General features: G+C 36.9%; 1 protein-coding gene across 5 annotated transcripts in view; it reads right to left on the bottom strand.

The window, feature by feature from the left end:
• EDA (ectodysplasin A) overlaps positions 1-24,548 on the bottom strand; it is a 477,063-nt gene that overhangs the window by 230,758 nt on the left and 221,757 nt on the right. The gene's annotated exons all lie outside the window — the stretch shown is intronic.

The raw sequence follows: 24,548 nt of genomic DNA, 5'->3' as shown, positions 1-24,548 counted from the left end.
CGTGATACAACACATCAATAAAAGAAAGAACAAGAACCATATGATACTCTCAATAGATGCTGAAAAAGCATTTGACAAAGTACAGCATCCCTTCCTGATCAAAACTCTTCAAAGTGTAGGGATAGAGGGCACATACCTCAATATCATCATAGCCATCTATGAAAAACCCACCGCAAATATCATTCTCAATGGAGAAAAACTGAAAGCTTTTCCGCTAAGGTCAGGAACACGGCAGGGATGTCCATTATCGCCACCGCTATTCAACATAGTACTAGAGGTCCTAGCCTCAGCAATCAGACAACAAAAGGAAATTAAAGGCATCCAAATCGGCAAAGAAGAAGTCAAATTATCACTCTTCGCAGATGATATGATACTATATGTGGAAAACCCAAAAGAATCCACTCCAAAACTGCTAGAACTTATACAGGAATTCAGTAAAGTGTCAGGATATAAAATCAATGCACAGAAATCAGTTGCATTTCTCTACACCAACAGCAAGACAGAAGAAAGAGAAATTAAGGAGTCAATCCCATTTACAATTGCACCCAAAACCATAAGATACCTAGGAATAAACCTAACCAAAGAGGCACAGAAACTATACTCAGAAAACTATAAAGTACTCATGAGAGAAATTGAGGAAGACACAAAGAAATGGAAAAATGTTCCATGCTCCTGGATTGGAAGAATAAATATTGTGAAAATGTCTATGCTACCTAAAGCAATCTACACATTTAATGCAATTCCTATCAAAGTACCATCCATCTTTTTCAAAGAAATGGAACAAATAATTCTAAAATTTATATGGAACCAGAAAAGACCTCGAATAGCCAAAGGGATATTGAAAAAGAAAGCCAACGTTGGTGGCATCACAATTCCGGACTTCAAGCTCTATTACAAAGCTGTCATCATCAAGACAGCATGGTACTGGCACAAAAACAGACACATAGATCAATGGAACAGAATAGAGAGCCCAGAAATAGACCCTCAACTCTACAGTCAACTAATCTTTGACAAAGCAGGAAAGAATGCCCAATGGAAAAAAGACAGCCTCTTCAATAAATGGTGCTGGGAAAATTGGACAGCCACATGCAGAAAAATGAAATTGGACCATTTCCTTACACCACACACAAAAATAGACTCAAAATGGATAAAGGACCTCAATGTGCGAAAGGAATCCATCAAAATCCTTGAGAAGAACACAGGCAGCAACCTCTTCGACCTCAGCTGCAGCAATATCTTCCTAGGAACAACGCCAAAGGCAAGGGAAGCAAGGGCAAAAATGAACTATTGGGATTTCATCAAGATCAAAAGCTTTTGCACAGCAAAGGAAACAGTTAACAAAATCAAAAGACAACTGACAGAATGGGAGAAGATATTTTCAAATGACATATCAGATAAAAGACTAGTGTCCAGAATCTATAAAGAACTTAGCAAACTCAGCACCCAAAGAACAAATAATCCAATCAAGAAATGGGCGGAGGACATGAACAGACATTTCTGCAAAGAAGACATCCAGATGGCCAACAGACACATGAAAAAGTGCTCCATATCACTCGGCATCAGGGAAATACAAATCAAAACCACAATGAGATATCATCTCACACCACTCAGAATGGCTAAAATAAACAAGTCAGGAAATGACAGATGCTGGCGAGGATGCGGAGAAAGGGGAACTCTCCTACACTGTTGGTGGGAATGCAAGCTGGTGCAGCCACTCTGGAAAACAGCATGGAGGTTCCTCAAAATGTTGAAAATAGAACTGCCCTATGACCCAGCAATTGCACTATTGGGTATTTACCCTAACGATACAAACGTAGTGATCCAAAGGGGCACGTGCACCCAAATGTTTATAGCAGCAATGTCCACAATAGCCAAACTATGGAAAGAACCTAGATGTCCATCAACAGATGAATGGATCAAGAAGATGTGGTATATATACACAATGGAATACTATGCAGCCATCAAAAGAAATGAAATCTTGCCATTTGCGACAACATGGATGGAACTAGAGCGTATCATGCTTAGCGAAATAAGTCAAGCAGAGAAAGACAACTATCATATGATCTCCCTGATATGAGGAAGTGGTGATGCAACATGGGGGCTTAAGTGGGTAGGAGAAGAATCAATGAAACAAGATGGGATTGGGAGGGAGACAAACCACAAGTGACTCTTAATCTCACAAAACAAACTGAGGGTTGCTGGGGGGAGGGGGATTGGGAGAAGGGGGTGGGATTATGGACATTGGGGAAGGTATGTGCTTTGGTGAGTGCTGTGTGTAAACCTGGTGATTCACAGACCTGTACCCCTGGGGATAAAAACATATGTTTATAAAAAATAAAAAATTAAAAAAAAAAGATTTCATTATACAGTCAGGAAATGTGTGTGTGTGTGTGTGCGCATGTGCACATGCACGCACGCATGCACACACAGTGTACACATGCTTGTGCTTTGTTTTCTCTTTCACTGCTTTTTGTCACATTCTTTTATTTACTTTTTATGCACAATTAAGTAAATATATAAAGATTTTGTGTGTATTATATCATGCTATATTATGCTACAGGTTAAAGAGGGCATGAAAATAATCCCTATCCTTCAGAGGATTATAAGATGAACCATACTTTATATTAAAATCACAAAATAACATAACAGAAGAAATGCCCAAATGAGTGCTATTGATGAATTGAAATAGGAAGGGAGTTCAACAGTCCTTCAAAAGAAGGTGAAATCGCTGTGAACCATAAGTCGCATAGGATAGCTTTACTGAGGCAGGACCTCAGCAACTAGTTTCTAAATCTAGATTCAGGTGTACTTAATTGTGACTAAGGATCATATATAGAACATTTGTTAAAATGCAGATTCTTGGGGTCCATCACCAGAAAGTTTAGCTCTGTAAAGCCAGAGCAGGACCCAAAAGACTATATGTTTAGAGCGATTCCAGATTACTCCAGTGCCAATGTTCCTCAGAATATACGTTGTGAAACACTGAGTAAAAGATAAAACCTCATGGGAATAGTAGAAAATCCCTGTGGAATGCCATTGGTATAGTGGTTGCCATTGGGTGATACAGATTCTGACAGAATAATAAATTTGTGTTTTTATTTATTATTCTATCTCCATGTAGTAAAACTTATACTCATAGAGTATTTTGTACTTGTATTTCATGATATAAAAACACCGAAGTTTAAAAAAAGCCCAAAGAATAAATAGGATTTGAATAGGCTTTTTTTTCTCCATGGGAGACAGATAAGTAAGGTTGCTGGAAGCAAAGTGGTAGAGGGAATGGTAGAAGATAAAGCTGAAAAAGGCAGTGGGAAGAAAAATTATGAAGTATCTCAACTGTCATGCCAGTTACATGAGACCGTGCCAGTTAAATGTGACCCTATAAATGGAATAGAGCCAGTGAAGATTTATCCTGTGGGACTTTTCAGTAAGGTAAATTGACTACAATGGATCCAAGCATTCTTACAATAATGCCAATGCCAAAATAACAAGTTTTGGACTATAGGGCTCCCAAATGCTTGTTAGGAGACCAATGCATAATCACAATCATATCTCAACTGACCCGAGGTAAAATGAAAAGTATTGAGATAATGTAGTGAGCCTTTGTGAAACTACAATTATTTACTTTTCTTATGTTAAAATATTCTTTTATATTTATTAAATGTCCTTTGCAAAACAGAAATTAGGCAAATGAGCATATGAAAAGATGTTCAACATCATTAGCCATTAGGGAAATGTAAAATTAAAGTCACCACAAATATATAATTACATACCTATTAGAATGGCTAAAATTTTTTAAAAAGTGAAAATACCAAGTGGTGGCAAGGATGTGGACAAAGTAGTCCTCTCCTACATTACTGGGGGGAATGGAAAATAACATGGCCAAAGTGGAAGACATTTTGGCAGTTTCTTATAAGTGAAAACATAAACTTACCACACAAACCAACAGTTGTACTCCTAGGTATTCACCCCAGGAAAATGAAAACTTATGTTCACACAAAAACTTGTACATGAATGTTTATTAGATGTAAACTGGAAACATCTGAAGTGTTCTTCAGTGTGTGAACCGATAAACTCACACATCAGACCAAGGAATACTATTAGTAAAAATGGAATGAGCTCTTGTTATAACCAAAAGTTAGGGGCACCTGGGTGGCTCAGTGGATTAAAGCCTCTGCCTTTGGCTCAGGTCATGATCCCAGGGTCTTGGGATCAAGCTCCCGCATCAGGCTCTCTGCTTAGGGGGGAGCCTGCTTCCCTTCCTCTCTCTCTCCCTGCCTCTCTGCCTACTTGTGATCTCTGTCTGTCAAATAAATAAATAAAATCTCAAAAACAAAACAAAAAAAAAGAGTTAAGCATCTTGAGAAAAATGTATTTAAAAAAAAAAGTTAGATGAATCTCAAAAGCATTATGCTGAATGAAAGAAGCCAGTCTCAAAAGGCTTTATGCCATATTTATGGATTTATACACAAGGCAAAAGTACAGTGATGGAAAAGATCAGTAATTGCAAGGGATAAGTGGAGAAAGGAGATTATGACTGTAAATAGGTAACACAAGAAGAGTTTTTTTTTTTGATTGATGAAACTTCTGTGTACTCTTTGTGGCAGTAGTTAAGTGAACCTATACACGTATTAAAATTCATTGAATGGTAAAACTCCTTTCTCAAACAAGTAAATTTTACTGTATGTTATTTAAAAAAACAAAATAGTCATTTGTCAGTTCCCTTAATGTCTGGTATGTATAGCCAAGGTCACTGAGGGCGAGATGGACTTAGGAAACTTCCTCATTGGTACTTGAAACGTACTTAGGTGATTTCCATCTTATATCTCTCAGTAAGCACTGATAATTCATATTACAACCCCAGCATCCACTTTATTCTCCCAAATTCCATGCACATAAATTATTTCACAGGGTAATCTGCCTATCCATCAATTCTTCAAAGTATCTAGTCTTCTGCTCTCATCAACATCAGAACAAGCTACTTTAGTCTCTACTACTTTCACATACTCAAAATTTTCTGTTCTCTTCCTTCAAAGTTGCAGGGAAGATTATTAGGTAAGAGTGAGAGAGTATTAAAGCTTGAGGCTGGTATCAATGAGTTCCAAAGCACTTTTTTCCTCTGGAATCTGAAGAGACCAAGATTTCTTTTTGGCATATGCCAGGAGTTAATTAGACAAATGTTCCTTAAGACTTCCTAGGGGCCCAGAATCTCCCAAATATCTCTGAAAGTCATGTTTGGTATTATGGAAACTAATCTATATTCCTTCTTCTCAATACTATCAAGTCAAATGGGGGAAGGGAGGGCTACACTTTTGTTGGTATCTTCTAACACAGGTAGTATCTTCTCAACCTTTTTTCCCCCATTTTGGTGACTGACAGAATAAACCCAAACAATAACAAGAAGACAAGACAAAACTTTTGTGAAATAAATTTCCCTTCCTTAGCCCTCTGTTTTCAATAACCTTTAAATAAAAAAACCCTATTTATTTGAAAAAGAGAAAAAAAAAAGTGCTTCTTCACTGAACCTGGCCATTAGTAAACTGGACCATGTTTGAATTTCATAAGTTTTGACTTCTGCATTAGTTACCTACTGCTGCTCAATCAAAGACCCCAAATTTAAGTGTCCTAAAACAGTAAATGTTTATTATCTTGTAGTTTCTGGGGTCAGAAATTTGGGAGCAGCTTACATAGTTTGGGCCTTAAGTCTTTCATAAGATGGTAATCAAGATGTCAGCTGGGGCAGCAGTCATCTGAAGACTTAACTGGGGCTGGAGGAGTTTTCTAAGATGGTGCACTTACATGGCTACTGATAGAAGGCCTCAGCACCTCAACTACTGCTGGCTATTTATAGGAGGCCTCAATTCTAGGCTTTCCATAGAATGCTTGAATACCCTTATGACATGGTATTAGCTTTTTCCAGAACAAGTATCTAAGAAGGAGCAAGGTGGAAATCTCATTTTTTTTATGACCTAGCCTTGAAAGTCAGACTCCATCATTTCCACAATGATCTACACAGATCAGCCCTACTCAGTGTGGGAAAGAATGACAACAAAGGCATTAGAATACCAGGATATAGGGATAAATAGGAAACTTCTTGGAGATTGGCTATCACTATTCCAGGTCAAGGAAAGAATTTTATAACTTCTAAGCTAATAGATTTGATCAAGGCCAAAGGCTAACCAATTACCCCTGGCAAAAGAAGGCTAACACAGAAATGATACCTAAGGTTGATAATTCTTCTTTCTCATTAGGATGTCAAGTATTTGAAAGATAAAGTCTTGTACAGGTAAGGCTGAATCTATAATTAGGCAATAGAGACAAAAGCACATCAAAGAGAAAAATGAAGAATAAGTATCCTGAAAATCCACAAATGAACAGAGACCAATTTTACTGCTTTTCTAGTTAGCCAAATGTATGAAAAGTATATTCAAGAATCAGACCACTGTATTACAAGGATAACCATGAAAACCAACTGTAACGAAGGTATGTGTAAAAGCTTATCCATAGTTAAACTACCATGCAAGCAAAGCCTCTGTTTCAAATAAAAAATGTAAACCAAAAATGTTTTTCCCATTCAACTGTCTGAACTAGAGCTACCCTAATACATGAACATGCTTCAATGTCTAGAGTTTGTAGGAGAAAAACTACAATACACTTGCATGCTATTTTATGAGTACCATGAAAAGCGAAGTTTATGAGGTTACCAACTGGTGATAATTACTTATTTTCCTTTCTCTCATTTCCCTACTCTCAACTCATCAAGACTTTAATTACATATTCCATGAGAATCAAATTTAAGCCTGAAGAGGAGAAATGTACTTATGCTGAGGTCACTGCTAGGAAACAATGACTAGAACTAGATTGTAGATGATGGCATTTATGTCAGGAAAGAATGTTAAAGAACTCAATGGTCATCACTACACCAGGTTCCATCATCCTCATTTCATGCCATTTTTATATAGGACTGAATGTATCGTGCTTGTGGGACTATGGAGGCAAAAGCAGATGTTGAGTGCTCTAAACAAATGTCTGCAGAGGGAAAACATGTGCAAGTGGTGGCTAGAGTTTACACAGATCCTACCTATAATCCTGAGAGATGGAGAGCTGCATTACAGAATTGGTTCTGTTATCTAAGAAGACTAATGGTTATAACTTGAGAGATGGATACATTTTTTCCAATTCACCTAAAAGCAGAAGTATAAGGGATAAGCATGCAACACTTAAGTATACTAGGTACACTGCCCAAACAGGGAAAACTCACCATGCTTGGAAGCATAATTCTGCATCAAATTCAAACATCTTGGTTACTTCTACAGATTACCACAATAACAGCCTTAGAAAAACCTCCTATATTTTATACCACTTTTATAAAAAGGGCTAATCAGAAGTCCTTTTGGGGAGGCTGGGAAGACGGAAGAGTAAGAGGACCTGAAGCTCACCTCATTCCAAAAATACAATGAGATAACACTTATATCAGCATGAATAACCCAGAAAACCACTCTACAACTAACGGTAGAGAAGAAGCTTCATTGAAGAGGATAGGAAGAAGGGAGAGGCAATGGGCAACAAGATGGACCTCAGCTGTCTGAAGTGGGGGAGGGAGCTGGGGGCATGGAGAAAGGGTGAGAAACAGTCTGTCACACTAGACAGACAAATCTGCGCAACATTTCTTTTCCAAAAGGAGGAGGGGCCAAATTACACATGTTGTTACAATCAGAGGGACTTTTTTTTTTAAATTCTTTTTAATTTTTTTATTTTTTATAAACATATATTTTTATCCCCAGGGGTACAGATCTGTGAATCACCAGGTTTACACACTTCACAGCACTCACCAAAGCACATACCCTCCCCAATGTCCATAATCCCACCCCCTTCTCCCAACCCCCCTCCCCCCAGCAACCCTCAGTTTGTTTTGTGAGATTAAGAGTCACTTATGGTTTGTCTCCCTCCCAATCCCATCTTGTTTCATTGATTCTTCTCCTACCCACTTAAGCCCCCATGTTGCATCACCACTTCCTCATATCAGGACTTAAAGCCTAGGTCTTATTTTTTAAAAGTTTTTCCTTTCAAATTCTCATTTAAATTCTAGTTAGACAATGTAAAAATATTGGTTTCAGGAGTAGAATGCAGTGATTCATCACTTATACAAAGCCTAGAATTTTAAAACTCAGCAACTCTTCCTCTGGGAAAGCCTGGGAGAGTGTTAGGAAATGGAGTGTCCCCCCCCTTCCCCCACGGCCACAAGGCCCCCTCCACCTTAAGGAGCCAGCACAACAAACAGCCCCCAGAGATACAGCATAGAAGAAGCAATTTGAAAAATGCCTGGGGCACACAGGAAAGAGATCTATTTATTCATCTCAGAGAGGTGTCCCAGAGGGGCAGGATTGCAGGAAGACACCTCTAGGAACAAAGGACTGGCAGGTGCCATTTCCTTCCTCTGCTTTGCAGCATAAACACACGGCCACCTGCGGGAACCAGTGCCACCCTACCATGCACTACCTAACTTGCTTACACCAAGCCCCCCACTCCATGCTTCAGCAGACCCACCCTTTCCAGTCATACTTGCCTCAATTCCAGTGCTGTGGGTCCCCTCCCCCAGAAGACCAGCACAAAGCTTGCCAACACTGGATCTGCTGACCAGAGTGCTTTGTGGGGCCTTGGTCCTGGTGGTGGTGGTGGTGGTGGTGGTGGTGGTGGTGGTGGTGGTAGTGGTGATGGTGTCAACAGCAGGCCCTGTGGAAGCCCGAGGGGCACCTTGTTAAAATTGCACACCCCACCCACACAGGTTTGGTCCCCAAGGCAGCAGCTGCAGGTCTTGTTTCACAAGTAGACTGGCATGCACCTTGTTAAAATTGCATGCCCCACCCCGGCCAGGGACCAAACACTGCCCACAAGGGGCAAAAAGAGCCTCTGCAGATGACTGGACTGAAGGAAAAGACAGCCAGGACACAACAGCAGGGCACGTGCAACACACATAGGAGACACCCCTTGAAACACCAGGTTCTGGGGAACACGGGACACTGACTGCAGGGTGCTACAGGACCACTACTTCATGAGGCCATCACCTGCAAGAGCAGGAGACATAGCTGACTTCCCTAATATACAGAAACAGACACAGAGAATTAGATAAAATGAGGAGACAGGAATATGTCCCAAATGAAAGACCAGGACAAAACCATAGCAAGAGACCTCAGCAGAACAAAGATAAATAATATGCCTGATAGAGAATTTTATTTTTATTTTTTATTTTTTTAAAGATTATATTTATTTATTTGACAGAGAGAGAAAGAGAGAAGATAGTAAGTAGGGGAGGGGCAGAAGGAGAGGGAGAAGCAGGCTACCTGCTGAACAGGGAGTCTGATGCAAGACTTGATCCCAGGACCCTGGGATCATGGCCTGAGCTGAAAGCAGATATTAAGCATCTTTTCTTTCTTTTCTTTTTTTCCCCTTAGATTTATTTATTTATTTATTTGTCAGAGAGAGCGAGAGAGAGAGAGAGTGTACACAATCCGGTAGAGGGCGAGAGATAAGCAGGCTCCCTGCTGAGCAAGGAGCCTGATGCAGGATTCGATCCCAGTACCCTGGGATCATGACCTGAGCCAAAGGCAGTGGCCTAACCAAGACTAAGCCACCCAGGCATCCCTTAAGCATCTTTTCTTATGCTCATTTTCCACCTCCACATATTCTCTGACAAGAGGTCCATTCAGGAATTTTACTGATTTTAATTTCAATTTTTTTTTAATTTATTTATTTTCAGCATAACAGTATCATTATTTTTTCACCACACCCAGTGCTCCATGCAATCCGTGCCCTCTATAATACCTACCACCTGGTACCCCGACCTCCCACCCCCCCGCCACTTCAAACCCCTCAGATTGTTTTTCAGAGTCCATAGTCTCTCATGAAAAATAATCGTCATAAAGATACTCACTGGACTTTAGAAAAGAGTGAAGAACATCAGTGAGACCCTTAACAAAGAGATAATTAAAAAAAAAAAAAGAACCAATAAGAGATGAGGAACACAGTAACCTACCAAAACTGAAGCAGAAAGAAATAGAAAATTTGAACAGACTGACTACCAGCAAGAAAACTGAGTTAGTACACAATAAACTCCCAACAAACAGAAGTTCAGGACCAGACAGCTTCACGGGTGAATTCTACCAAACATTTAAAGAAAGAGTTCATAGCTATGCTTCTCAAACTATTCCAAAATCTAGAAGAGGAAGGAAAACTTCCAAATTCATCCTGTGAGGTCAGCATCAGCCTGATACCAGAACCAGATAAAGACACCGCAGAGAGAGAGAGAGAGAGAGAGAGAGAGACAGAGGCAGAGACAGAGAGAACTACAGGCCAGTATTGCTGAGGAACATAGGTGCAAAAGTCCTCAACAAAATACTAGCAAACTAAATCCAAGAATACGTCAAAAGAATCATTCACCATGATCCAGTGGGATTTATTCCTGGGATGCAAGGGGGGTTCAGTATTCGCAAATCAATCAATGTGGTACATCACATCAATAAGAGAAAGGGTAAAAACCACGCGATCATTTCAATCCATGCATGATGAAAGCTCTCAACAAAGTAGGTTTAGAAGTAGCATACGTCAACATAACGAAGGCCGTATATGAAAAACTCAGAGCTAACATCATACTCAAGGGGAAAAACTGAGAGCTTTCCCTGTAAGGTCAGGAACAAGACAAGGATGTCCACTCTCCCCACTTTTCTCCAACATAGTACCAGAAGTCTCAGCTGCATTAATCAGACAACAAAGAAAAATGAAACGGCTTCCATATTGGTAAGTAAGTACAACTTTCACTGTTTGCAGATGACGTGACACTATATATAGAAAACTCAGAAGTCTCATCCAAAAACCTACTAGAACTGATAAATGAATTCAGTAAAGTTGCAGGATACAAAATCAAACACCAGTAATGAAGCAGCAAAAAGAGAAAATAAGAAAATAACCCCATTTACAATTGCACCCAAAATAATAGGGTACCCAGAAATAAAACCAACCAAATAGGTGAACGACCTGTAGCCTGAAAACTACAAAATTCTGTTTAGAGAAATGGAAGATGACATAAAGAAACGGAGAGATATTCCATACTCATGTGTTGTAAGAACAAATATTTTTTAATTGCCTATAGTACCCATAGCAATCTACAGATTTAATGCAATCCCTATCAAAATACATGTAGGGGATTAAGAGTATACTTATCTTGATGAGCACTGAGTAATATATGTTAGTGGTGAATCAATATACTGCACACCTGAAACTAATATAACAGTGTTTGTTAACCACACTGGAATATTTTATAAAAGCCCGTTTGTTTTTTTCATAAGTTAGCAAATAGTGAAACCAAAAAACTAAGTTTATTCAGAATTTATCTTTCAAGGAAATGAGACTCTATGATGTTTTCTCATCATCTCTTTAATGTTTTCCACCTCAATTGGGTCAAAATTGGGTCAGAAATCTGTTCTTGATGCCTAGGAACTATAAAAGCCTATGTTGAAATTTATCATGAACTACATTTTTTCTCATATTTTATTTCCCCCTCCTCTTTTTAATGGTGTCATCTCATTTATACTGTTTCATTTCAGTGAAGGTTTTATAATCCCATTCCATATATGTGATACTTCAAGGTTTACAAAGTATTCATACGAGGTAAGCATGGAAAGTCTTAACATCCCCATTTTATAGGTAAGGCTACTGCAAAATCAGCATGAAAAACACTGACTCTTAACTCCAAATCTAGTGTTCTTTCCCCTGTACTACACTGAGAAATATTTTATATAATAAAATGAGATAGGCAATATCTTTCTTTGGGGAATTGTCAAATAGAAGAGAATAAAGACAAGCTGAGAAAATCTACATCTCTGTGAAAGAGTAAAATTAGCAAATTTGGACTGTCAAAGGATTGCTGTGATGGTTTGGGGAAGTTACATTTTAATTTGTAGAGGAAATTATATTCCATTGTTTATTTTTATCAAAGATAGTTTACGATTCATAAGTGCCATTTAGGCACTTTCCTCATTATACATACCTTTGTATTCCTCACCTTACAGTATCAGACCCTGAACAAATTAGATGCTTATTGAAAAAGTTATCCAAAGAAATGAATTCATTCTATACAGTACATAGTAAAAATATATTTCTTCTTAATTTGAGAGAAGTAGGGGCACCTGGGTGGCTCAGAGGTTAAGCCTCTGCCTTGGGCTCAGGTCAAGATCTCAGGGTCCTGGGATTGAGACCTGCATTGGGCTCTCAGCTCAACAGGTAGCCTACCTCCCCCCACCCCCTCTGCCTGCCTCTCTGCCTTCTTGTGATCTGTCAAATAAATAAATAAAATCTTTAAAAAAATCATTTTAAAGTGAGAGAAGTAGAATGACCAGCCTGAAAGAGTCTCATGGAAAACCTATCTTTTCATTTCCTTTCAGTGGGACTATACTCAATGCAGTCCTGACTAAAAAACAATCATCTAGATTCCTTGTTGCTCACAGCTCTCCTTTGTAGACGTCACAAGCCCCATTTTCCACAAATTCCCTGCTTTTAAGATACTAATTTCTAAAGTTTATTTCCATATTCTATAATTTACTATAATTTAGATCCCTTAATTCTCATTCAGTTTTCAATGGGAGCTATAAATTAGAATTACTCTGCTTGAAGAAGAAAATGAATTTCTTTAGTGTTTCTCCATTAATTCTGTATCCAGACTCCCCTAAACCTCTCCAAGTTCTATATACCTTTCCAGACAAAATTTGGTGCACAGATCTTGGCATTTACAAGGATTTTGAAGTTCCTGTTGTTGTCTTCTAGCACTATTCTCCATAATAACAAGGCTAACCCACTGACATTTATTTTGTTAACTAGATTCCTAGATACATTGATCATAATACAAACATTTTAAAACAGAAAAAAACAGTTAAGCCCACTATCCCCACAAAAACTTCCTTTATGCATATATACATATTTCAGTGTAGCATACAGATTATATGGTGTCATCTCATTTATACTGTTCATTTCAGTGAAGGTTTTATAATCCCATTCCATATATGTGATACTTCCTTTATGTGGATATATGTATTTCAGTGTATTCTTCATTTTTCAGTTAGCCTAACAAAGTTACTTATTTCTGCTATAAGTTAATATTTCTGCTATTTATAATAACAGAAAATTATTATTTTGAATATAATAAAACAATTTTGAATATAATAAAATATAATAAACCAATTTAATTATTTAATTTAGTTTTTTATTAACAATTTAATTATTTGTTTTAAATTTTGGACATTTAGGTTATTTACTACATTCTTTATAACATTTCATTCATGCATTCATTCATTCAACAAGTATTTACTGGGCTCCTATAATAAGCTAGGCATTATTCTATGTTCTACAGACACAAAGGTAAACAAAATAAACAAGGACTCTGCTTTTATTCTAGTAGGGGAAGACTGACAGAAAATAAACAAGAAAATTAATTAAACATGATAATTTCTGTAAAAGAAATAAACAGAGAAGAATAGGTTTGGAGATCTCTCTGAGGAGGCAGCATGTTAGCCCAGACATGAAAGAGGAGTGATTTCTCTTGCCAGCCATGCATTAGCTTAGCAAAAAGTTTTCCGGACAGAAGGAAGAACATGTGCAATGCCTGAATTAGGAACAAGCTTGGGGAGTTTGAGGAAAAGAAAGTTTGAGGCTGGAGCATAGTTGAATTCAGAGAAGCAAAGGACCACATGAGTTTCTAGAAGGAGAGAGGAACTTATAGTTGATGCTAGAGAGGTTGGAAATTACTCAAAATACAAGAGTATTTATAAATACAAAGAGTAGCTACTGAAGAGTGTTAGGCAACGGAGCTATAAGTAAATGCAGCAGGTTAAATATTACCACATTTCCCTTTTCTTTTCTTTCTTTTTTTTTTTAACACTTGTTAACATACTGCAGCAGAGTTTGAGAAACATTGGTATAGTTAGTCCATTCTAATTCTGAAATACTCAGTTTGATCACATGCTGCTTCCCAACTATAGCTGATAATGCCATTCTTTGGCTAATTCACCATTAAACTGATCATGTCTTCTCTGATGCCAGAGTTGGCTTCTCTCCTCACCCTTACCCTCCATCACATATAGTTTTGTCAGTAGCAAACATTTGTGAGATACTCTCTAAAAAGGGAAGAATTTAAATAGATGGTCATGAAGGGCATATAGATAACTAAGTACTGAACAGAATCATTTCAAAAGGAACATATTATTCTTTTGACTAGGCAAAGGAATGAGTGCATATTGTGATATGACAAATTAAGGCCCAATAGTACAGTAGTTTTAGACTGAAATATGCAAAAGATAGACCAACTTTCTCTCAGTTAGCTAATGCCATGTGATCAGATAAGCATGTGGGGATTTCAAGAACTTTCTGAATGACTAAAGGAAAGAGGCTAGGGTGGTTAGGGTAGGAAGTTCCAAGCCTAAGTTACAGTTTTTGGAAAGGTTCAACCACGGGTGTACGTTAAAAAGATGAAGGAGCTAGATAAATCCATTCTACTGAGAAGGGAGGGATAGATGATGAATATAAGCAAAAGAAGTTTTATGTCTGAAGTGGTTTTGTGAATGGCTCTGAAGCCTATTGGACCTAATCTCTCTAAACAAAAAAGTAACTTTCAGCCTATTTGTTACCATACTACTGAAAACAGTTGGATAGAAATTCAACAATTCGGGGTGCCTGGGGGGCTCAGTGGGTAAAAGCCCCTGCCTTCGGCTCAAGTCATGGTCCCAGAACCCTGGGATGGAGCCCTGCATCAGGCTCTCTGCTCAGCAGGGAGCCTGCTTCCCCACAGCTCTCTTTGCCTGCCTCTCTGCCTACTTGTGATCTCTGTCTGTCAAATAAATAAAATATTAAACAAAGAAGGAATTCAACAATTCAACAAAATTGGTATAGTCTGACTTAAAATATAGCTGAGAATGTATCTCATTTAAAATGTTGATTAATTGGAGTCACAAATTTACAGTTCCTGTATCTAACACGAGTAGAAGTGTCTAAATATTTACAATATTTGATTTAATTTATTTAATATTTATATTTGATTTAACTTCTATTTAGTATATATTAGATATATATTAAATATATAAGTATAATTTCTATTTAATTTACTTAATAAATTTATATTTAATTTAATATTGGATTTAATTTTGTTATTGTGACTTTACATTAGAACTTGACTAAGATAATGCCATTTTGAAAATGGACAAATAGACTGGCAAAAACTAAAAGCAAATGAAAATTCTGAGAATCTGAAAGTCAGTCTAAAACTAATAATCACTTAAGGGTCTAACATGAGAGATAGGCAGTTTTCAGGGCAAACGAAAGAGAAATAAGATGAGAAGATCATTTGGTAGTTGACTAGAAAGGTAGTATAGAATGCTCTTTCAGGGGCAACTGCCACCCAACGTAAGGAGTATTTGATCATCCAGTGCAAGTCAGCATCCCCTACCAGAGTAGATGAAACAGAATTCCATTAAGAGGTTATATGTCTACTGAAACGGAGAGTCTATTCTTTACCATAAAGTTGACTGAAGTTTAACATGAGGAGATATGTGGCTATCAAAAGCAAGAGATCCCCCTTACCATATTGAAACACTATGATAGAGAAAGCAGACAGTAATTTTAATGAAAAGCCCCAAAGAAATCTAACATCTGGATAATGTCTGAAATGTGTCACCATTGTCAGGCTCTGAAATGGAAAGGCCAGATTAAAGATGGAATGGTAAAATGATATTGAGATTAGTTCCTGAGTTACCAGATCCCTCTGAAAGCTTAATTCGAGGAATAATATATGGAATTCAGCACTAGGTCCTATAACAGCAGATTTCAACAGGGTATGGTAAAGGGGACAATTAATTCTGCAGACACCACTGATTCTCTTATATGATCCATTTGCTTTCAGAGTTATGCATTTGCTGATGAGTGGGTATTTACATGATTATTCATAAGTAACAGTGGCAGGCACTTTAAATTGTAGGCATTGATTTTCAGTTGAGCTGCTTGTACATAGACAACTTTCTGTAGCATGTTATAGAATGAATAGAAACAGGATTTATTTATATGTGCCTTGAAGAATAGAAAGAGAAACATGATCTTTAGAAAAAGCTCTGTTGGGGGACCTGGGTGAGAGTGGGTTAAATGTCTGCCTTTGGCTTAGGTCATGATCCCATGGTCCTGGAATTGAGCCCTGCATCATGTTCCCTGCTCAGTAAGGAAGTCTGCTTCTCCCTCTGCCCATGCTCGTGTGCTCTCTCTCTTTTGTTCCTTCTCTTTCTCAAATAAAATCTTTAACAAAGAAAAAGAAAAAGAAAAGGCTGTGTTATAATTATGGTTGACCCTTGAACAATGCAGGGGTTACATGCCAACTGCTCCATCCCTGTAGAGAATGCCATTTAACTTTGACTCTCCAAAAATTTAACTACTAATAGCCTAATGTTATTGGAGGACTTACTGATAATATAAATAGTTGATTAACACATGTTTTGTATGTTATATTATATACTTATATACTATATTCTTAAAATAAAGTAAGGTAAAGAAATGCTAATAAAGTAAGCTAAGGAAAATACATTTACAGTACTATTAAAAAAATCCATGTATAAGTGGACCTGCAGAGTTGAAAGTCATGTTCAAGGGTTAACATATAGAAAAACAATTACAACTCCATTCTTCATAATTTCTATGAACCCTCATTTAACTTTGGCTTATGAGTCTCTTAAGCAGTGTCAGGTAATTCAGTTTGTCATTAATACAATGAAGTTTCATGGAACAATTAAAATGAAAGAATCCAAAATAAAAGTCAGGTTTTGTGGCAGTGGGACAGGGTTGTGTGGCAGCATCATGGACTGACTGTAGAAATAAAGAACAGAGAACTGGACTGGGCTGTAACTCTGACTATAGCCTTTGATTTAACTATATACTCATCTTTAGACTGTTATCTAGACTTTATTCTTCCAGTTTGCTAATGAGGTACTTCAGAAAAGGTGAACATTCTCAAACTTACTAAAGAAAAGCTTTGGCAAGTTCCCAATTTGAGTACTAAGAGAATGGCTTATCCAGCTAGTAAATTTTGGAGGGTATTTTAAAACAGAATTTTTCAAACTGTGCTCTGAGAAAAATTAGCATCTCATAATTTATTTATAGTTGACCCATTATAAACAGGATTTTTCTTCAAGTAAATTTGGAAGCAATGGATAAAATAAAGGCAAACAATAGGTATTTTTCACTACTTTTAATATGTTAATGTGTATTATAAGGATCCAAGGGGAAAATACAGTGTGTAGTCTTCCCCAAACTTCTTTGGCTATAAAATCCTTTATTTCTCTCAGGCCAAATAATTCATATCATATGTTACACTACGGTTCTGAAGAACCAAGTTTGATAAAAGCTGTTCTATAAACATATATACATTCAAGGCCTCAGAATATTCCACCAGAGGCCGGCATTTGAGAAACATTCTATTTCACCAAATATCTAGTTAGCCACATGATTTCTGAAAGCTTATTTCATACAAAAAACTGTCTTACTCATTATTTCAAGAAAAAATTCCATGGGATACCCAAAAGATACACTATCAGTTATTATACTTTATATTTTTTGAGTGATTATCACTCATGATGTTATACAAATATTACCCTTCTTTGAATTCCTTCGTTTTTGATTTTCAGAGTTCAGCCATGTTGTAGCATAGATAAATAACTTCACTTCTTTTTTACACTAATCTCTACACCCAGTGTGGGGCTTGAACTCACCACCCATGATTAAGAGTCACACGCTCTTTCAACTGAGCCAGCCAGGTGCTGTTTTTGATTTTCAAATGCAATCTACATGGCATCTATGTAAATAGTGTTTATGGAAGTTTAATATTTTGAGGTTTATGCAGAATTTTTTTTCAGCTTTGAGGATTTCTCATACTTGGAGAGTTAATAGCCACAACAATAAACATATACATGTGGCTAAGTGGCCTAATAAATCATTACCTCATCAGCAGCCAGTATTCTGGCATTTAAGGGAAAAAAACCCACAAATGTTGCTGAACACTAATTTGTGGCTTTCAAAAGACCAAGAATCCAAGGCTCGGATTAAAAGGTGTGGGCACTTGTTTTTGGGAGGAAACAGGGCAACATTCTGGCTCTGAATGACTTGCTTAAAATTTGCAGTAAATTCAAGAAGGCATTTATTGATAGAAAGTATTTTGTCAGTAGCAATTAATGCTACAGCACATAAGAAAGATATTTTTAAAGTTTTTTTTTAAAGATTTTATTTATTTTTTTGACAAACAGAGATCACAAGTAGGCAGAGAGACAGGCAGAGAGAGAGGGGGAAGCAGGCTCCCCGCAGAGCAGAGAGCCCGATGTGGGGCTCGATTCCAGAACCCTGGGATCATGACCTGAGCCGAAGGCAGAGGCTTTAACCCGCTGAGCCACCCAGGTGCCCCTAAAGTTTATTTTTTTAAGTAATCTCTATACCCAACATGGAGCTTGAACTCATGATCCTCTGATCCAGCCACGCACCCCAAGAAAAATATTTTTAAGATAAAAAGAAAAAATGTATTGGTTAGAAACAAAATGAAAATATAGGAAAAAAGAATATAGAGGTAAAGGAGTAGGAAGGATAAGACTAATGAAAATACTTGCCAATCGTAAAAACCTGATTTAAAAGCCTGCTCAAACTACATTAGGCAATACTATCAAACACAGAAAATAAAGTAATAGCAAACTGTAACATGGGTCACTGAAAACTAAGAGGATAAAAAAATCTGCTTTTAGAGAAATGGAGCTTGATGTTACTAGTGCCCACATTTTACTGATAAAATTATCCTTAAAAATTATTAAAGGTAGAAAGAAGGGAAAACACAAAAGAAACATTACTAGTGATCACTGAAGTAGAGGCCAACATAAGGAGGTGGTTGGCTTCCCTAGGCCATGGGAGAAAATGTCATAAAGATCACTTTTATAGTGGTTTCAGAAACAGTTGCGACCATACATCTCAGGTGTTTCTGATTCCATCAGTTAAGTAGTTAAGTTATAGTTATAACAAATAACAGGATGAAGCCCAAATAAGCCAGCACTCAAATCTTTGTAAACAACCATCTCATATGGCCATGATTTATTCTTAAATAGAACACAAAATTTCAAATGCAATATCATTTTTTCCATGAATTCTCTAGTTCTTGTTTTTATATTTTAGAAAACCTATCATCATTAAAAGCAGTGTCAGAAAATGGGCCACTCTTTGACATATAATAAAAATTGAAATATTTATCAACCTTGAACATCCAAATACATAAATTTGGGTGGTGGAAAAGTGCAAACTGTCTGTGAGCAACCCCAAATGGCTTTAACATAACACAAAACCCAACCTGTGAGAGAGAATCTTCATATATTTATATAACAAATATTCACCGAAGTCCTACTTTATGTAAGGCACTGTGCTGGAAACCAGGGATTTATTTATGAATAAGACAGACAAGGTTCATGCTTACATGGGGCTTATATTTGAGCAATGAGAGACAGAAAAAAAGCAAATAAGAAAACCACAGAGTATAATTATTTATCTGAAAGAAATAAGGTGAAATGATTGAGTAACGGGAAGTGATGATGGGTGTGCTATTTTAAATAGGATGGTGAGGGAAGGCCTTTATGAGGTGATGGCATTTGACTTGAGGTATGGGTGATAAAAAAAATGGCACTGTTATTTGAAACTCTATCTTGGAGAAGAATACTATAGGCACAGTTTGGAGATTCCTCAAGAAATTAAAAATAGAGCTTCCCTATGACCCTGTAATTGCACTCCTGGGTATTTACCCCAAGGATACAGATGTTGTGAAAAGAAGGGCCATCTGTACCCCAACGTTTATAGCAGCAATGGCCATGGTTGCCAAACTGTGGAAAGAACCAAGATGGCCTTCAACGGACTAATGGATAAGGAAGATGTGGTCCATATACACTATGGTACACTATGGAGTATTATGCCTCCATCAGAAAGGACGAATATCCAACTTTTGTAGCAACATGGACGGGACTGGAAGAGATTATGCTGAGTGAAATAAGTCAAGCAGAGAGAGTCAATTATCATATGGTTTCACTTATTTGTGGAGCATAACAAATAGCATGGAGGACATGGGGAGTTAGAGAGGAGAAGGGGATTGGGGTAAATTGGAAGGGGAGGTGAACCATGAGAGACTATGGACTCTGAAAAACAATCTGAGGGTTTTGAAGGGGTGGGGGGTGGGAGGTTGGGGAAACCAGGTGGTGGGTATTAGAGAGGGCACAGATTGCATGGAGCACTGGGTATGGTGCAAAACCAATGAATACTGTTATGCTGAAAAGAAATAAAAATTAAATTAAATTAAATTAAAAAAAAGAATACTATGGGCAGAGAAAACAGAAAAAGGTAAAGGGTACACTGGCTGTCGCTGAATAAGATGACATCACAATGTAAAAAAAAGTGAAGAAGACTGTTTCACTGATGGGCTAATAAAAATATAACAGTAAACATGACTACCACTCCATGCCTTTCCAACTTTAAGAGAATCACAAAAGGATGTTAAAACTCATTTAGTCTACTCTCCCACATGATGTATTCCACATAGATAGTCATTGTTCTACTGTTTAAACAACTTCAGTGTTTAAAGCATCCCACTCAATTGTGAGGTATCTCAGATACTAGAAAGCTTTTCTTAATCTGAATTGAAATTGGTATGATGCCAGTCTTCCTTATTGACTCTAGTTCTTCCTTTTCAAATATTCAAAGGCAATTACTATATTGCCCCTCAGTGCTCTGCTCTAGGACCCATGTCTTCAACCACTGGCTGGGGAGGACCCCAATTCTCAATGACAGAGTTGTGGTATACTCACTAAACATTTTCGACAGTCATGTGTGACCACTTGGTATGCATGATGTTAGGTGCTAGTAAGATTTAAAATTGAATTAAAAATGGTCTCTCAAAAAATTGCACTCTGGTGGAAGTGAGAGTCATAGACTTAATTGTTCTCTAACAGGTATAGATACAACATAATGGGCATCCAGAAGAAAAAATGTGTTGTACTGGGCACCACTGGCATTCTACTTCATTTTACTAACCACATGCTAATATATTAGACTTCCATCTGATGCTTGCTCTTATCTTCACACACACACACACACACACACACACACACACACACACATCAGAATCATGGCACTAGAATGTGAATTTCTGTCAATCCTGTGCTAATATCAAAATTAAGCTAATGAAGAGTAATTACCAAATTCATGTTTCTCTTAAATTATAAGCAAGGCTAATCATTTAAGCTCTTAAATGATTACTGAGACTAATCATCTAAGATTTTATATATATATATATATATATATATATATATATATATATATGAGATAGAGAGAGAGAGACGGACAGGAGGGGCAGAGGGAGAGAAAGTATCTTAAGCAGGCTCCATGCCCTGCATGATATGGGGCTCAATCTCACAACCCTGAGATCATGATCCATGTGGAAATCAAGAGTTGGATATTTAACCAACTGAACCACACAGGTTCCCCTATGATATATTTTATCCCTTGATTACAGAAGATAACATAAATGATACTGAATGAAACTGGATCACACTTGTGAAATCTGAGATATATGGTATTTGAACACAATTTTGGAAATTCAAATGCCATTATTATTGATAGTTACTCACAGTTTTATTAAAGGCAGAACATTTGGAATAAACAGTGTGTGTGTGTGTAATGCTACTCATGGTAACTAATAAGATGTTTTTCAGAATTGGTATGTACACGTTTAGAGGAGGCTTATCAAGGAGAGTTAAATATAGCTAGATAGCACTGCAAGCATTTTGACACAGAAAAATAAAGGTTTTTTTATACTCCATTTATTCCAAGTATTTTTTTATGGAAATACTCTTTGAGGTAATTCCAAATCAGAAAAATAAAGAAAAGGGATGTTTGGACTTTAATTATTTTGTCTGAAGAGAAATTTCTGTTTATTACAGGTTGTTGCCTAACAGCATAAATGAGTTGGTACACATGCACATACTCCTTTGCATTAATCACCTAATTTTACTGCTATGTTTTCTTTTACTATAAAAGCATTTTTTATGGGCAAAATGTGAATACATTTATTTTACCTTCATTGTGGTATACAAGCAAAAAGAAACTTCAAAATTTAGAGGGACAAGTTGTATACATTATCATGTCAAATTCGGACAATGCAAGGCATATTTGTAGAATACTAATCACCACCATGCTAGAAAACTCCTTTAGTACAGAGCTTCTATTCTCAAGTAGCCAGAGATTTTTACCCAGGCCTGAAAGTACAGATGGTATACAGCTGTCAGACGGATGTCTTTGTTAAAGTTCCTTTAAAAATTTTTTTCAGCATCTATTAAATGGAAAGAAATTTTCCTGAAGGTTAAGAGAAAAAGGAAACAGGGATATACCATTGAAAATTAACTTAAAAGTTTGAAAGTAATTTAAAAAGTGGCTTTGTGTTCTCAAAGAAGCTGTATACTTCTAATATTTATGTTGCTTTCTTCCCCTTCCTCACTCAGTAAGTATTTGTGCCAGGCACTACAATAGGAGCTGGGTATTCAGAAATAAATGAGGTAGTACCTTCTCCCTAGGACTTCATGGTTTATTAGAGGAGATAGTTGTAAAACTAAACAAGTGCAACAGAGTATAATACATTCTATAGTAGCAGAAAATACTTTGTCTAGTGGTGGTGCAAAGAATGGAGTCATCAGCTATACTTGGGTTGTCAAAGAAGGCCTCGCAGAGTTGAGATATTGGAGCTGAGTCTTGACAAAAGCAGAAGTTTGGTGTTGAAGGTAGATTCCAGGCAGAGGTGCAAAGGTACAGATACCTAAAGCAACACAGGCCACTCAATAGTTAAGATAGGGATAGAGCAAAATTGTGTCTTAGAGAATGGGGAGGTAAGATTGAGGAGGCTGGCAGGGGTTATATTAAAGAGAATGCATGCAGCCGTGGTCATGGGAAAGACAGTAGTTTCCAAGGGCAGTCACTGCTAACAGGAGAGGGGAATAATTAAGGATACATACAAGAATTGCTAAAGTGTCCTAAGAATTGCTAAATGGCATGCTAAGCGCCCACTTGAGGTCTTTAGAAACCATAATTTTATAGTGTTACACTCTGCACAGTTTTGTCATTTGCTAGAGCGTCATTCAGCCATTATGGTAAGAGGAACACACAAATCCTATAATCTGGAGAATGTAACACTGGAAATTAAAATTGAATCTTTATTATAAATACATTAAATACTGCCCCCAAATAATTCATATTCCAAAAATACACTTTAAGAGTAGCAAAATCCCTAAGTACTTAAGCTCAAAATGAATAAATTAGATGAAAGGATGCAGGGTATTTGTTTGTACTTGTGTTTAGCTTTATACATCCCAAAGTATTTTAATATGGTTGCTCTCAATTTATTCCCCTCCTAGTGAGGAGGATAATAAAGATTATTATCCTTATAATTATTATTCTTAGTACCATGTGAATACTTCTCATATGGCAATTATCATACCGTGCTGCAACTGCAGATATATATGTCCCGCATCAGACTGTGAGCTCTTTAAGAGAAGGGACCATGCCTTCGTTATTGTGCTTTGTACCCTGAGCACCTCATTCAACATCTACCTCATGGTAGATTAAAAACATTTTGTTGGATGGATCAATTTACAGAAGAAAATATGAAACACAGAATAAAATGTTAACCACACAATATTATACTACACTATATTATACTATACCATACTATACTATTACTATACCTCTGTAGTATAGAATACATTCTATGCAGACCAGAGGTCTTGGCTTCTTTGAGGTAATATTTGGCTTTATTTTAAGACAGATAAAAAATATATACAAATGAAACCATGTATTTTCAAGATAAAACATGCTATTAATGCTACGTAGCACTCCTAAAAAGAGAATTACATAGTGGAAGGGAAATAAATATCACCACTACATTTTAATTTTCATCATAATGGCAAAAATGGTGAATGAATTTAATAAAAAAATATGAGACTATTAATATCAGTACATTAAAGCACTAGTTTTTAAAAAACTGAACACTTTAACCTTTTTTTTTAAAAGATTTTATTTAAATTCCAGTTAGTTAATATACAGTACAGAGTAATATCAGTTTCAGGTGTATAACACAGTGATTCAACATTTCATACAACATCTGGTATTCATCTCGACAAATGCAGTCCTTACTCCCAATACCTATTTTACCTATCCCCCAACCACCCGCATTCTGGAAAATATCAGTTTGTTCTTTATAGTGAAGAGTCCGTTTCTTGGTTTGCCCCTCTTTTTTTCCCCTTTGCTCATTTGTTTTGTTTCTTAAATTCCACATGTTTTGTTTCTTAAATTCCACATCTTCTTTCTTGATTCATTAGTCAATGGACACTTGGGTTGTTTCAATAATTTGGCTATTATGGATAATGCTTATACGAACATCAGGGTGTGTGTATCCCTTTGAATTAACA

Source organism: Mustela erminea, chromosome X, assembly GCF_009829155.1.
Source record: "Mustela erminea isolate mMusErm1 chromosome X, mMusErm1.Pri, whole genome shotgun sequence".
Classification (NCBI taxonomy): Eukaryota; Metazoa; Chordata; class Mammalia; order Carnivora; family Mustelidae; genus Mustela; species Mustela erminea.
Note: the sequence above shows the minus strand (reverse complement) of the source record. Positions and strands in the feature narration are given on the sequence as shown.